Source organism: Chiloscyllium plagiosum, unplaced genomic scaffold (assembly GCF_037043375.1).
Source record: "Chiloscyllium plagiosum isolate Xiang-an unplaced genomic scaffold, Cpla_swu_hap1 HiC_scaffold_40, whole genome shotgun sequence".
NCBI classification, from domain to species: Eukaryota; Metazoa; Chordata; class Chondrichthyes; order Orectolobiformes; family Hemiscylliidae; genus Chiloscyllium; species Chiloscyllium plagiosum.
Window position 1 is genome coordinate 16444479 of NW_028270178.1, and position 16230 is coordinate 16460708.

The following is a 16230-nucleotide window of genomic DNA, read 5'->3' on the forward strand; positions in this document are numbered from 1 at the left end:
TTTCCATTTGAGTAACCACAGTAAGCATGTGATTATAGTCCTGCCCTTCCTGGGCGGGAACATTAAGAAGCTCTGGTAGTGTCTCTACTACTAGACCAGGAGGGGTGGGGTTCAATTCTGACCATCTACCGAGGTATGTTAGAGCATCTCTGAATGTTGAGTAAAGAATATCTCAGTACAGATTGAATTAATTTCAATCCAGCATTGATGTTCCTCGATGTGTTTTTCACTCCAATAATCAGCTTATCTGTTACTTATTTTCTTTGGGTCGAATTGAATCTAATTCTACTGGTTCTAAATTCCTGGCAAATATTTGAGAATGTTGCAGTCTGAGGGATGAAAAAGTCTAAGCAATGTTATTAAGATTAAAAGATAATCAATTTCTTCTTCTCTAAAAGAAATAAATACCATTTCCTATTATTCATTAGTCAGCTGTTTACTGATATTTGTCACTAAATATTGTAATTGATTTACATATGGTTATGTCCTTTGGTGAATCGCAATTTCTAATTAATTTTAAATAAAGAATTGCTGGAATTTTGCCTTTATTGCTTGATGGTTTACGTGTGTTTCACCAAGCAATTCTAGTCAATTTCTAAAATGTGTTGACTTTAAATAAGATCTTTCTCACCTGACCATTAATCAGTTCCTATATCATGTAAAATATCCCAGTCTTATTAATCATTTCCTGAATCATGTAAAATAACTGAATGTTACTGAAATCAAAGTAGACACAAACGCTACCCATAAACCCACAAAGTGTACTTCAAGGTCATCTCATTACTGCTCAGTGGAATACTCTCTGTAAATACCCTATTGTTCTTGGGATGAATAACCACAGCAAACATCTGGTTATCATCCCGTCCAATAAATGCGATAGTTGTTGTCTTACAATTCATACAATACAACTTGCTCACTCCAATAATCACTCTTTTACACTAATGGCTGAGTATGCTCTCAGTCACATATATCTAGATGTTGGTTGTCCGCAATATCTGCAAGTTTTCTCTGGATTTTCCAGCGTAATCATCACGACAAAGGTGTAATTCTGGCATAGTACAGTAAAAGCTGTGAATATTATGAATTCATCGCTATTAAACTTATTTATGTATTTATTTGAAACAAGTATTCAAAACCGTCCGCTGTAAATGCACCTGGCTGTATCTAGGATAACATTTCTATCTTACCAATTTTACTCACCAATTTATTTTCTTCTTATTTCTGTGTAAAGCTCAATTGTGATAAAAATTACACAAATTAAAAGCACATATCTCTTCAAGGAAACCAAAGGAAGGACACATTTAATTCTTGTGCTGTTTGCATTTTTGAACAAAAAACAGTTTTGCTCAAGAATCAATGAATGTCTCATTTTATTTTCAATCTAGCCTCGGATCTAGCTCAGTGCACTCACACTTCCCATTCATTTCGACACAGTCAAATAGCAAGATAAGATTACTCATTATTCTTAAATTCTCGAATCGAACTTTGAAAATCTTCTTGTTACTAAAACCTAATAATTGTACAATGCAGTAAGACATAGAAATGTGGAATTATAGCTCAGAGCATGACCAAATGAAAAGAGATTGCAGTGTACAAGCTCATCAGTACTGTCTATTTACTCTATCCATGCCCCTCATGATTTCATAAACCTCTGTGAGGTCATACTTCAGCCTCCGACTCTCCAGGAGAAACAGCCTCAGCCTATCCAGCCTCTCAAGTGCTCCAACCCCAACAACGTCTTTATTAATCTTTTCTGAATTCTTCAAGTTTCACAACAAAGTGCCAATAGCAGGGAGAACAGAACTGCATGCACTAATCCAAAAGCGGCCTCACCAATGTCCTGTACATGTGTAACATAACCTTCCAAATCCAGTCCTCTCTGTTCTGACCTATAAAGGCAAGCATACCATACACCTTCGTCACTACATTCTCTGACCTGGGGCACCAATTACAGGGAATGATGAACCAAGGAGTCCGTGTGCAGCAAACTTCCCCAGGTCCTTGCCATTAAGTGTATAATTCCTGCCTTGATTTACCTTTCCAAAATGCAGCACCTCACGTTTATCTAAATTAATCTCCATCTGCTCCTCCTCAGCACATTGGCCCACCTTATCAAGATACCGCTGTACTCTGAGGTAACCTTCCTCGCTGTCCACTACACCTACAATTTTGGTGCCATCTGCAACTGTACAGACGATATCTCCTATTTCTCTATTGCTCCATTAAACTGTCACAATAAATTTTGAATCCACGGAAATCATACAGGGTTGGAGCGAAGGGAAGGTGTCTTCAGCTGAATCGTCACATTGAATGACATATTCTTTCCCATCCAAATCATATGTGCTGCAAAATCTTCTAAATTTTCATTTTGACATTTGACAAATAGCTTTGAACATATGGAATTATTTCATTTATTTTTATTTACCATTGTACAACAATCCCACGATTATGTCAATTTGTGTTTCCATGAATTCCCATGAGATTCCTATTTAATTAAGACCATTCTTGCTTCATTCCAACATTATTGAAAATTACTGTTTCATTTTCAACTCATTACACAAAGGAACTACCTAATTAATTCCCAGTCCAATTATCATAATAAACATCTGATTCGTTTCCAATTGAGTAACCACAGTAAGCATGTGATTACAGTCCTGACCTTCCTGGGTGGGAACATTATGATGGGATCATGTGGAGCTCTGGTAGTGTCTCTACTATTAGACCAGGAGGGATGGGGTTGAATTCTCAATTTGAGCAGAGGTGTGTACGGGCAGCTCTACATGTTAAGTCAAAAATATCTAAGCACAAATTGAATTACTTTTCAATTCAACATTAGATGTTCTTCTGTCTGTTGTTCATTCCAATAATCACAGCATCTGCAATTTATTTCTTTGGAACAAATGGAAAGTATGGACTTAATTCTGGTACTTCTAACATCCTGGAAAATATTTGAGAATGTTACAGTCTTAAAGATGAAGAAGTCGAGGAATGATATTAAAATGAAAAGAAAATCAATTTCTTCTTCAGTAAAAGCAGTTAATACCATTTACTATTATTCCCCAGTAAGCTGATTATCTAAATTTGTAACTAAATATTGTAATTCATCGAAATATTATTATATCCTTTGGCCAGATTAATTTCTGATTATTGTTAAGTTTATGAATTTTCAGAAATTTCTTTATATTTTTCCATTCCCCAATTCATATTGTTTGTAAGATTGAAATGCTTGGACAATATCGGAGTTTGTTCATTTGCATATCACAGGTATTGCCTGATGGTTTAACTGTGTTGCACCAAGGAATTCCAGTCAATTTCAAAAATTAGTTGACTTTAGATAAGATCTTTAACACCCAAATATCAATCAGTTCCTAAATCATGTAAAATATCTCAATGTTATTAATGATTTCTTAAACTGAGAAAAAAAAGCTTCAAATTATTTAAATCAAAGTACACACAAACACTGTCCATAAAACCACACAACAGTTTTCATGGCCATCTCATTACTGCTGTGTGGGATACTCTTTGTCAGTATCTTATTGTTCTTGGGATGAATACCTGCAGCAAACATCTGGTTATCACCCCATCCAATAAATGCTATCGTTATCGTCATATATATCTATATTGCTCAGTCCCATAATCACACGTTTTTACTCAGGGCTGAGTGTGCTAACAGCCACATCTATCACGCTGTTGATATTCCTCAATATTTGCAAGGTTTCTCTGAATTTTCCAGTCCAATCCTCACTACAAAGGTATAATTGTACCTCAGTACATTTCAAACTCATCGCAGTTACATTTATTTATCTGTTTATTTTGAGCAAATATTGCACCACCTTCCTCTATAAATGCTATTGGCTGTATCTAGGATAACCGTTGACTCTATCTTTCTATGGTACCAACGTTCCTTATCCATTAATCTTCTTCCTAATTATGTCACAAATTTCTAAACATTGATTATGATAAAAGTGATATAAAATAAAAATACCTGTCTCTACAAGAACACCAATGGAAGGCAATTTATACATCTTGCATCCCCTTCCTTTTTTCTCAAAAAGCAATTCTGTTCAATAATCACTGCACGGCTCATTTTGTCTTCAATCCATCAAGCTCGCTATTATATTTTATTCTTTACTGGATAAAATCTAGTCCACATCAGACGAAAGTGTGTTCAAAATATGGAAACCAATTTATTTGTTTCGCAGCTAAAATTAATGATCAACTCATTGTCATTACAATAATTGCACAATAATTAAACTTAGTCTTGCTGACAAATGTAGCGAGGTTCATATTTTAGTTTAGTGCATTTTTCTTTATATATGAAAATTCATGTTTTCACAACAACACACCCACACAATAATTTCCCATCCAACACTTCTTGTAATTATCTGGTTTTTATTAATTTGAATGATCACAATAATTTGAGCCTTATAAATTCAGAGAACTCCAATTACTTTTCACTGTCATAATTCCTGTTCATTCCTACATATTGCTCAGTCAAATGGCAATATAAGATTTCTCATTATTCTTAAGTTCACTCGTAGAACTTTGCAAGTCTACTTGTAAATAAAATCTAATAATTGTTTAACCTGTAAGTGGAATAAATATGGAATTTTGTCTCAGTCCATGACCGAAGGAGAAGACATTGAAATGTGCAAACTCACAATCATGGTCTATTCACCCTGTCCATGTCTCTCATGATTTTATATACGTCTATAAAGTCACTTCAGGAGCTCCGACACTCCGGGGAAAATAGCCCCAGTCTACTCAGCATCTCCCTCTTCCTCAAACCCTCCAACCCTGGCAACATCTTTGTCAATCTTTTCTGAATTCTTTCGAGTTTCACAACAAACTGCTTATAGCAGAGAGAACAGAATTGCATGCAATATTCCAATAGCAGCCCAACCAATGCCTTGTACAGCTGCAACTCGGCCGCCCAACTCCTGTACTCAATGCACTGACCAATAAAGAAATAAGTGAGGACTGAAAATGCTGGATCTCAGAGTCAAAAAGTATGGAGCTGGAAAACCACAGCCATCAGGCAGAATCCGAGAAACAGGAGCGTCGACGTTGTGAGCATAAGCTCTTCATAAGGAGATTTCTGGCACTGCCCAATAAAGGAAAGCATTCCAATCACCTTCTTCACGATCCTATCTACCTGTGACTCCACTGACAAGGAAGTATGATATTACACTCCGAGGTCTCTTTGTTCAGCACCACTCCCCAGGGCCTGACCAATAAGTGTATAAGGCCTGCCCTGATGTGTCTTTCCAAAATGCAGCACCGCACAGTTTTCTAAACTAACCTCCATCTGTCACTCCTCGGCCTATTGGTCCATCTGATCAGAATCCCGCTGTACTCTGAGGTAACCATCCTCACTGTCAATTATACCTCCAGGTCTGGTGTCATCTGCAAACATACTAACCATGTCTCCTCTTTCTTTGTTGTTTCATTAAAAAATCACAATTAATGTTGAATTCATTGAAATCATACACGGCTCGGAAAAAGGGAGGTTGTCTTCAGCTGAATAGTCACATTGAATGAGGAATTTTTTTTTCTAATTTGTGTGTACTACAAAATCCCTTCAATTTTATCAATGTATATTCATTAAAGATTTATGTCAATTTATCTTATCATGAATTATCATGAAATTCCTCTTTAATTAAGATCATTCTTGCTTCATTCCATCATTATTGAAAATTACTGTTTCATTTTCAACCCACTGCACACAGCGACTATCTAATTAATTCCCAGATGAATTGTCACAATCAACATTGGATTAGTTTCCATTTCATTGACCACAGTGAGCATGTGATTATAGTCCTGCCCTTCCTGGGTGGGAACATTATGAAGGGAACTTGTGTAGCTCTGGTAGTGTCTCTACTACTAGACCAGGAGGGATCGGGCAATTCCCACCATCAACAGAGGTGTGTATGAGTCGCCCTGCATGCTGAGTAGAAAATATCTAAGCACAGATTGAATGGCTTCGCAATCCAACATTCAATATTTTTATCTGTTGTTCATTCCAATAATCACAATATCTTATTTATTTTCTTTGAGATACTAAGAAAAGTGAGAATCTAATTCTGCTGGTTCTAAATTCCTGAAAATATTTGAGAATGTTGTGGTCTGAGGGATGAAAACATCTAAATAATGCCATAAAGACAAAAAAATCAATTTCTTCTTCAATAGAGTAAATAAATATCACTTTCTATTATTCAGCAATCTGCTGATAACCTACATTTGTAACTAAACATTGCAATACATATCAACATTATGTCCTTGGGTCATTTGTTGTTTAATTGTTGGTACATTCATGAATTGTCAGAAATTTGTTTTTATTTACCCGTTCACATGTTCATGTTGAATGTAAGGTTGAAATGCTTTAACAATATCGGAGTTTGTTCATTGGAATATCTCACTTATTTTCTGATGGTTTAACTGCGTTTCACCAAGGAATTCCAGTCAATTTCAAAAATTTGTTGACTTTAAATAAGATCTTTAACACCTGATTATCTATCAGTTCATTAAACATGTAAAATAACTGAATGCTACTGAAATCAAAGTACGTGCAAACACTGCACATAAAACCACAAAACAATCTTTAAGGTTATCTTCTTTCTGGTCAGTGGAATACTCTTTGTAAGTATCTTATTGTTTCTGGATGAATAACTGCAGCAAACATCTGGTTATCATCCCATCGAATAAACGCGATCAACATCATCTTATACTCCCGACAGTACAAATTGCTCACTCCAATAATCACACCATTTGATACTAATGCCTGATCTTTCTGACAGCCACATATATCCAGGCGTTGATAGGCTACAACATTTTATTTGAATTTTCCAGGAGAATCATAATTGTGACTCAGTACATCAAAAGCTGCAAACATTTTGGATCATCCCCATTAAACTGATTTATCTGTTTATTTGAAGCAAATATTCAGTAACCTTCCTCTGTTAATGCTATTGGCTGCGTGTATGGTAACCTTTGACTGTATCTTTCTCTGAAACAAATGTTCCTATTCTATTTATTTTCTTCCTAATTTTGACACAGATGTTTAAATACTGATTATGATAAAAATTACATAAATTAAAAATACATGTCTCTACAAGGAAACCAATGGAAGGAAATATGGGATTCTTGTATCATCTGCACGTTTGTACAATTTTGTTCCATATTCACTGAATGTCTCATTTTGTCTTTAACCTATCAAGCTGGCTATTATATTTTATTCTGGATCAGTGGTGCTGGAAGAGCACAGCAATTCAGGCAGCATCCGAGGACAGGCAAAATCGACGTTTCGGGCAAAAGCCCTTCACCACTCCCCACCTCTTCCTCCGCTACATTGATGACTGCATTGGCGCCACCTCGTGCTCCCGCGAGGAGGTTGAGCAATTCATCAACTTCGCCAACACATTCCACCCTGACCTTAAATTTACCTGGACCATCTCTGACACCTCCCTCCCCAGCTGGACCTCTCCATCTCCATTAATGATGACCGACTTTACACTGACATTTTTTACAAACCCACCGATTCCCACAGCTACCTGGATTACACCTCTGCCCACCCTACCTCTTGCAAAAATGCCATCCCGTATTCCCAATTCCTCCGCCTCCGCCGTATCTGCTCCCAGGAGGAGCGTTTCCACCATAGAACACACCAGATGGCCTCCTTCTTTAGAGACCGCAATTTCCCTTCCCACGTGGTTAAAGATGCCCTCCAACGCATCTCATCCACATCCCGCACCTCCGCCCTCAGACCCAACCCCTCCAACCGCAACAAGGACAGAACGCCCCTGGTGCTCACCTTCCACCCTACCAACCTTCGCATAAACCAAATCATCCGCCGACATTTCCGCCTCCTCCAAAAAGACCCCACCACCAGGGATATATTTCCCTCCCCACCCCTCTCCGCCTTCCGCAAAGACCGTTCCCTCCGTGACTACCTGGTCAGGTCCACACCCCCCTACGACCCACCCTCCCATCCTGGCACTTTCCCCTGCCACCGCAGGAACTGTAAAACCTGCGCCCACACCTCCTCCCTCACCTCCATCCAAGGCCCTAAAGGAGCCTTCCACATCCATCAAAGTTTTACCTGCTCATCCACTAATATCATCTATTGTATCCGTTGCTCCCGATGCGGTCTTCTCTACATTGGGGAGACTGGGCGCCTCCTAGCAGAGCGCTTTAGGGAACATCTCAGAGACACCCGCACCAATCAACCAAATCGCCCCGTGGCTCAACATTTCAACTCCCCCTCCCACTCTGCCGAGGACATGGAGGTCCTGGGCCTCCTCCACCGCCGCTCCATCACCACCAGACGCCTGGAGGAAGAACGCCTCATCTTCCGCCTCGGAACACTTCAACCCCAGGGCATCAATGTGGATTTCAACAGTTTCCTCATTTCCCCTTCCCCCACCTCATCCTAGTTTCTAACCTCCAGCAACTCGACTTGTCCGGACTTGTCCGACCTGCCCAGCTCCTTTTCCACCTATCCACTCCACCCTCTCTTCCCTGACCTATCACCTTCATCTCCTTCCCCACTGACCTATTGTACTCTATGCCACTCTCTCCCCACCCCCACCCTCCGCTAGCTTATCTCTCCACGCTTCAGGCTCTCTGCCTTTATTCCTGAAGAAGGGCTTTTGCCCGAAACGTCGATTTTGCCTGTCCTCGGATGCTGCCTGAATTGCTGTGCTCTTCCAGCACCACTGATCCAGAATCTGGTTTCCAGCATCTGCAGTCATTGTTTTTACCTCTATTATATTTTATTCTCCAGTTTACTGAACTTAGTGAATATCCAGGCAACATCAGAGGAAAGTGTTTTAAAAATACAGAATCTATTTATTTGTTTCGATGCTGACATTAAATATCAAGTCATTGTCATTACAGTAATTGCAGAATAATTTAAGTTTGACTTGCTGACAATTATAGTGAGGTTCACATTTTGATTTAGTGCATTGTTTCTTAGTACCAACACTACAATATGAAAAGCCATTTTCCTTTCACGTCAACACAGCCACAAAAGTACGAACACATTGTAAATAACAGAGTTTTTGTCATATCAATAACCGCAGTTATGTCAGCCTTATAAACATCAGAGAACTCTAATTACATACATTTCATTGCAATAATTTCTGCTCATTTTGACACAATGCTGAGTCAAATAGCAACATCAAATTTCTCGTTATTCTTAAGTTTTTGAACAGAACTTTGAAAATCTACTTGTTTCTAAAATCTAATCATTGTTCAATCAATAAGGACTATACGTGTGGAATTGTGGCTCAGTAAGTGAACAAATGGAAATATATTGCAGTTTGCAAACGCACAATCATTCTCCATTTACCCTCTCCATGGCCCTCATGATTTTATGAATGTCTCTCTCGTCAACCCTTAGCCTCAGACACTCCTCGGAAAACAGTCATAGCCGATTCAGCCTCTCCCTATAGCTCAAACTCTCCAACTCTGGCAACATCTTTCCCAATTGTTTATGAACTCCTTCAATTTTCACTACAAGCTGCCCACAGCAAGGAGAACAGAATTGTATGCACTAATCCAAAAGCGGCTTTATCAACATCCTGTACAGCTTCAACATGACCTTCCAACAACGAGACTCAATGCACTGAAAAATAAAGGCAAATATACCAAACACTTTCTTCAACATCCTGTCAGCCTGAAGCTCCACTTACCGGGAACAATGAACCTGCACTCCAAGGTCTCTGTTCAGCAACACTCCCCAGGACCTTACCATTTAGTCTATAAGTCCAGCCCTGATTTGCCTTTCCAAATTGCAGCACCTCACTTTTATCTAAATTAAGCTCCATCTGCCATTCCACAGCCATTGTCCCATCTGATCAAGGTCCTGTTGTACTCTGAGGTAATCTTCGCTGCTGTCCACTGCATCTCCAATTTTGGTGTCATCTGCAAACTTACTCGCTATACCTCCCATTTCTCTGTCATTTCATTGAACAATCTCAATAAATTTTGAATTCATGGAAATGATACACGCTTGGAAAGAAGGGAAGTTGTCTTCAGCTGAATAATGACTAATTTTTTTTTCATTCCATTTCATGTGTGCTGCAACATCCTTTTAATTTTCATTTCATCAAATGACAAACTGCTTTGAACAGATGGAATGGTGTCATTTGTTTTTATTTCCATGAATTATCACAAGATTCCTATATAATTAAGACCATTTTTGCTTCATTCCATCATTATTGAAAATTACTGTTTCATTTTCAACCCATTACACACAGGAACTACCTAATTAATTCCCAGTCCAATTATCATAATAAACATCTGATTAGTTTCCAATTGAGTAACCACAGTAAGCATGTGATTACAGTCCTGACCTTCCTGGGTGGGAACATTATGATGGGATCTTGTGGAGCTCTGGTAGTGTCTCTACTATGAGACCAGGAGGGATGGGGTTGAATTCTCAATTTGAGCAGAGGTGTGTATGGGCAGCTCTACATGTTAAGTCAAAAATATCTAAGCACAACTTGAATTACTTTTCAATTCAACATTAGATGTTCTTCTGTCTGTTGTTCATTCCAATAATCACAGTATCTGCTATTTATTTCTTTGGAACAAATGGAAAGTATGGATTTAATTCTGGTACTTCTAAAATCCTGGGAAATATTTGAGAATGTTACGGTCTTAAAGATGAAGAAGTCGAGGAATGATATTAAAATGAAAAGAAAATCAATTTCTTCTTCAGCAAAAGCAGTTAATACCATTTACTATTATTCCCCAGTAAGCTGATTATCTAAATTTGTAACTAAATATTGTAATTCATCGAAATATTATTATATCCTTTGGCCAGATTAAATTTTTGATGATTGTTAAATTCATGAATTTTCAGAAATTTCTTTATATTTTTCCATTCACCAATTCATATTGTTTGTAAGGTTGAAATGCTTTGTCAATATTGGAGTTTATTCATTTCCATATCACAGGTATTGCCTGATGGTTTAACTGTGTTGCACCAAGGAATTCCAGTCAATTTCAAAAATTCGTTGACTTTAAATAAGATCTTTAACACCCAAATATCAATCAGTTCCTAAATCATGTAGAATATCTCAATGTTATTAATGATTTCGTAAACCAAGAAAAACAGCTGAAATTATTTAAATCAAAGTACACACAAACACTGTCCATAAAACCACACAACAGTTTTCATGGCCATCTCATTACTGCTGTGTGGGATACTCTTTGTCAGTATCTTATTGTTCTTGGGATGAATAACCACAGCAAACATCTGGTTATCACCCCACCCAATAAATGCTATCGTTATCGTCATACATATCTATATTGCTCAGTCCCATAATCACACGTTTTTACTTAGGGCTGAGTGTGCTAACAGCCACATCTATCACACTGCTGATTTTCCTCAATATTTGCAAGGTTTCTCTGAATTTTCCAGTACAATCATTACTACAAAGGTATAATTGTACCTCAGTACATTTCAAACTCATCTCAGTTACATTTATTTATCTGTTTATTTTGAGCAAATATTGCACCACCTTCCCCTATAAATGCTATTGGCTGTATCTAGGATAACCTTTGTCTCTATCGTTCTATGGTACCAACGTTCCTTATCCATTAATCTTCTTCCTAATTATGTCACAAATTTCTGAACATTGATGATGATAAAAATGATTTAAAATAAAATTACATGTCTCTACAAGGACACCAATGGTAGACAATTTATAATTTTTACATCCCCTGCATTTTTGATCAAAAACTAATTCTGTTCAATAATCACTGCATGGCTCATTTTGTCTTCAATCCATCAAGCTGGGTATTATATTTTATTCTTTACTAGATAAAATATAGTCAACATTAGAGGAAATTGTGTTCAAAATATGTTTCACAGCTAAAATTAATGATCAACTCATTGTCATTATAATAATTGCACAATAATTAAACTTAGTCTTGCTGACAAATGTAGCGAGGTTCACATTTTAATTTAGTGCATTTTTCTTTAAGTATGAAAATTCATGTTTTCACAACCACGCGCCCACACAAGAATGAATAATCTCCCATCCAACACGTCTTGTAATTATCTGGTTTTTATAAATTTGAATGATCACAATAATTTGAGCCTTATAAATTCAGAGAACTCCAATTACTTTTCACTGTACTAATTCCTGTTCATTCCTACATATTGCTCAGTCAAATGGCAATATAACATTTCTCATTATTCTTAAGTTCACTCGTAGAACTTTGCAAGTCTACTTGTAAATAAAATCTAATAATTGTTTAACCTGTAAGTGGAATAAATATGGAATTTTGTCTCAGTCCATGACCGAAGGAGAAGACATTGAAGTGTGCAAACTCACAATCATGGTCTATTCACCCTATCCATGTCTCTCATGATTTTATATAGGTCTATAAAGTCACTTCAGGAACTCCGACACTCCGGGGAAAATAGCCCCAGTCTAGTCAGCATCTCCCTCTTCCTCAAACCCTCCAACCCTGGCAACAACTTTGTCAATCTTTTCTGAATTCTTTCGAGTTTCACAACAAACTGCTTATAGCAGAGAGAACAGAATTGCATGCAATATTCCAATAGCAGCCCAACCAACACCTTATACAGCTGCAACTCGGCCTCCCAACACCTGTACTCAATGCAGTGACCAATAAAGTAATAAGTGAGGACTGAAGATACTGGATATCAGAGTCAAAACGTGTGGAGCTGGAAAAACACAGCCAGCAGGCAGAATCCGAGGAGCAGGAGTGTCAATGTTTCAACCATAAGCTCTTCATAAGGAGATTTTTGGCACTGCCCCATAAGGAAAGCATTCCAAACACCTTTTTCACTATCCTATCTACCTTCAACTCCACTATGATACTACAAGAACTATGATACTACAGTCCAAGGTCTCATTGTTCAGCACCACTCCCCAGGACCTGACCAATAAGTGTATAAGGCCTGCCCTGATGTGTCTTTCCAAAATGCAGCACCACACAGTTTTCTAAATTAACCTCCATCTGTCACTCCTTGGCCTATTGGCCCATCTGATCAGAATCCCGCTGTACTCTGAGGTAACCTTCCTCGCTGTCAATTATACCTCCGGGTCTGGTGTCATCTGCAAACATACTAACCATGTCTCCTCTTTCTTTGTTGTTTCATGAAAAAATCACAGTTAATGTTGAATTCATTGAAACCATACACGGCTGGGAAAAAGGGAGGTTGTCTTCAGCTGAATAGTCACACTGAATGAGTAATTTTTTTCTCTAATTTGTGTGTGCTGCAAAATCCCTTCAATTTTATCAATGTATATTCATTGAAGATTTATGTCAATTTATCTTTTTATGAATTATCATGAGATTCCTCTTTAATTAAGATCATTCTTGCTTCATTCCATCATTATTGAAAATTACTGTTTCATTTTCAACCCATTGCACACAGCAACTATCTAATTAATTCCCAGATGAATTGTCACAATTAACATCTGATTAGTTTCCATTTGAGTAACCACAGTGAGCATGTGATTATATTCCTGCCCTTCCTGGGTGGGAACATTATGAAGGGAACTTGTGGAGCTCTGGTAGTGTCTCTACTACTAGACCAGGAGGGATCAGGCAATTCCCACCTTCAACGGAGGTGTGTATGAGCCGCTCTGCATGCTGAGTAGAAAATATCTAAGCACAGATTGAATGGCTTCGCAATCCAACATTCAATATTTTTATCTGTTGTTCATTCCAATAATCACAGTATCTTATTTATTTTCTTTGAGATACTAAGAAAAGTGAGAATCTAATTCTGCTGGGTCTAAATTCCTGGAAAATATTTGAGAACGTTGTGGTCTGAGGGATGAAAACATCTAAATAATGCCATAAGGACAAAAAAAATTAATTTCTTCTTCAATAGAGTAAATAAATATCGCTTTCTATTATTCAGCAATCTGCTGATAACCTACATTTGTAACTAAACATTGCAATACATATCAACATTATGTCCTTGGGTCATTTGTTGTTTAATTGTTGGTACATTCATGAATTGTCAGAAATTTGTTTTTATTTACCCGTTCACATGTTCATGTTGAATGTCAGGTTGAAATGCTTTAACAATATCGGACTTTGTTCGTTGGAATATCTCACATATTTTCTGATGGTTTAACTGCGTTTCACCAAGGAAATCTAATCAATTTCAAAAATTTGTTGACTTTAAATAAGACCTTGAACACCTGATTATCTATCAGTTCATTAAACATGCAAAATAACTGAACATTACTAAAGTGAAAGCACATGCAAAAACTGCACATAAAATCAAAAAAACAATCTTTATGGTTATCTTCTTTCTGGTCAGTGGAATAGTCTTTGTAAATATCTTATTGTTTCTGGATGAATAACAGCAGCAAACATCTGGTTATCATCCCATCCAATAAACACGATCAACATCATCTTATACTCCCGACAGTACAAATTGCTCACCCCAATAATCACAGCATTTGATACTAATGGCTGATCTTTCTGACAGCCACATATATCCAGGCGTTGATAGGCTACAACATTTTATTTGAATTTTCCAGGAGAATCATAATTGTGACTCAGGACATCAAAAGCTGCAAACATTTTGGATCATCCCCATTAAACTGATTTATCTGTTTATTTGAAGCAAATATTCAGTAACCTTCCTCTGTAAATGCTATTGGCTGCGTGTATGGTAACATTTGACTGTATCTTTCTCTGAAACAAATGTTCCTATTCTATTTATTTTCTTCTTAATTTTGACACAGATGTCTAAATACTGATTATGATAAAAATTAGATAAATTAAAAATACATGTCTCTACAAGGAAACCAATGGAAGGAAATATGGGATTCTTGTATCATCTGCACGGTTGTACAACTTTGTTCCATATTCACTGAATGTCTCATTTTGTCTTTAACCCATCAAGCTGGCTATTATATTTTATTCTCCAGTTTACTGAACTTCGTGAATATCCAGGCAACATCAGAGGCAAGTGTTTTCAAAATACAGAATCTATTTATTTGTTTCGATGCGAACATTAAATATCAAGTCATTGTCATTACAGTAATTGCAGAATAATTTAGGTTTGACTTGCTGACAATTATAGTGAGGTTCACATTTTGATTTAATCCATTGTTTCTGAGTACCAACACTACAATATGAAAAGCCATTTTTCTTTCACGTCAGCACAGCCACAAAAGTACGAACACATTGTAAATAACAGAGTTTTTGTCATATCAATAACCGCAGTTATGTCAGCCGTATAAACATCAGAGAACTCTAATTACATACATTTCATTGCAATAATTTCTGCTCATTTTGACACAATGCTCAGTCAAATACCAACATCAAATTTCTCGTTATTCTGAAGTTTTCAAACAGGTCTTTGAAAATTCACTTGTTTCTAAAATCCAATCATTGTTCAATCAATAAGAACTATACGTGTGGAATTGTGGCTCAGTAAGTGAACAAATGGAAATATATTGCAGTTTGCAAACACACAATCATTGTTCATTTCACCTCTCCATGGCCCTCATGATTTTATGAATGTCTCTCTCTTCAACCCTTAGCCTCAGACACTCCTTAGAAAACAGTCATAGCCTATTCAGCCTCTCCCTCTCGCTCAAACTCTCCAACTCTGACAACATCTTTCCCAATTGTTTATGAACTCCTTCAATTTTCACTACAAGCTGCCCACAGCAAGGAGAACAGAATTGTATGCAGTAATCCAAAAGCGGCTTCATCAACATCCTGTACAGCTTCAACATGACCTTCCAACAACGAGACTCAATGCACTGAAAAATAAAGGCAAATATACCAAACACCTTCTTCAACATCCTGAACCGGCACTCCAAGGTCTCTGTTCAGCAACACTCCCCAGGACCTTACCATTTAGTCCATAAGTCCTGCCCTGATTTGCCTTTCCAAATTGCAGCACCTCACTTTTATCTAAATCCAGCTCCATCTGCCACTCCACAGCCATTGTCCCATCTGATCCAGATCCTGTTTTACTCTGAGGTAATCTTCGCTGCTGTCCACTGCATCTCCAATTTTGGTGTCATCTGCAAACTTACTCGCTATACCTCCCATTTCTCTGTCATTTCATTGAACAATCTCAATAAATTTTGAATTCATGGAAATGATACATGCTTGGAAAGAAGGGAAGTTGTCTTCAGCTGAATAATGACTAATGTTTTTTTCATTCCATTTCATGTGTGCTGCAACATCCTTTTAATTTTCATTTCA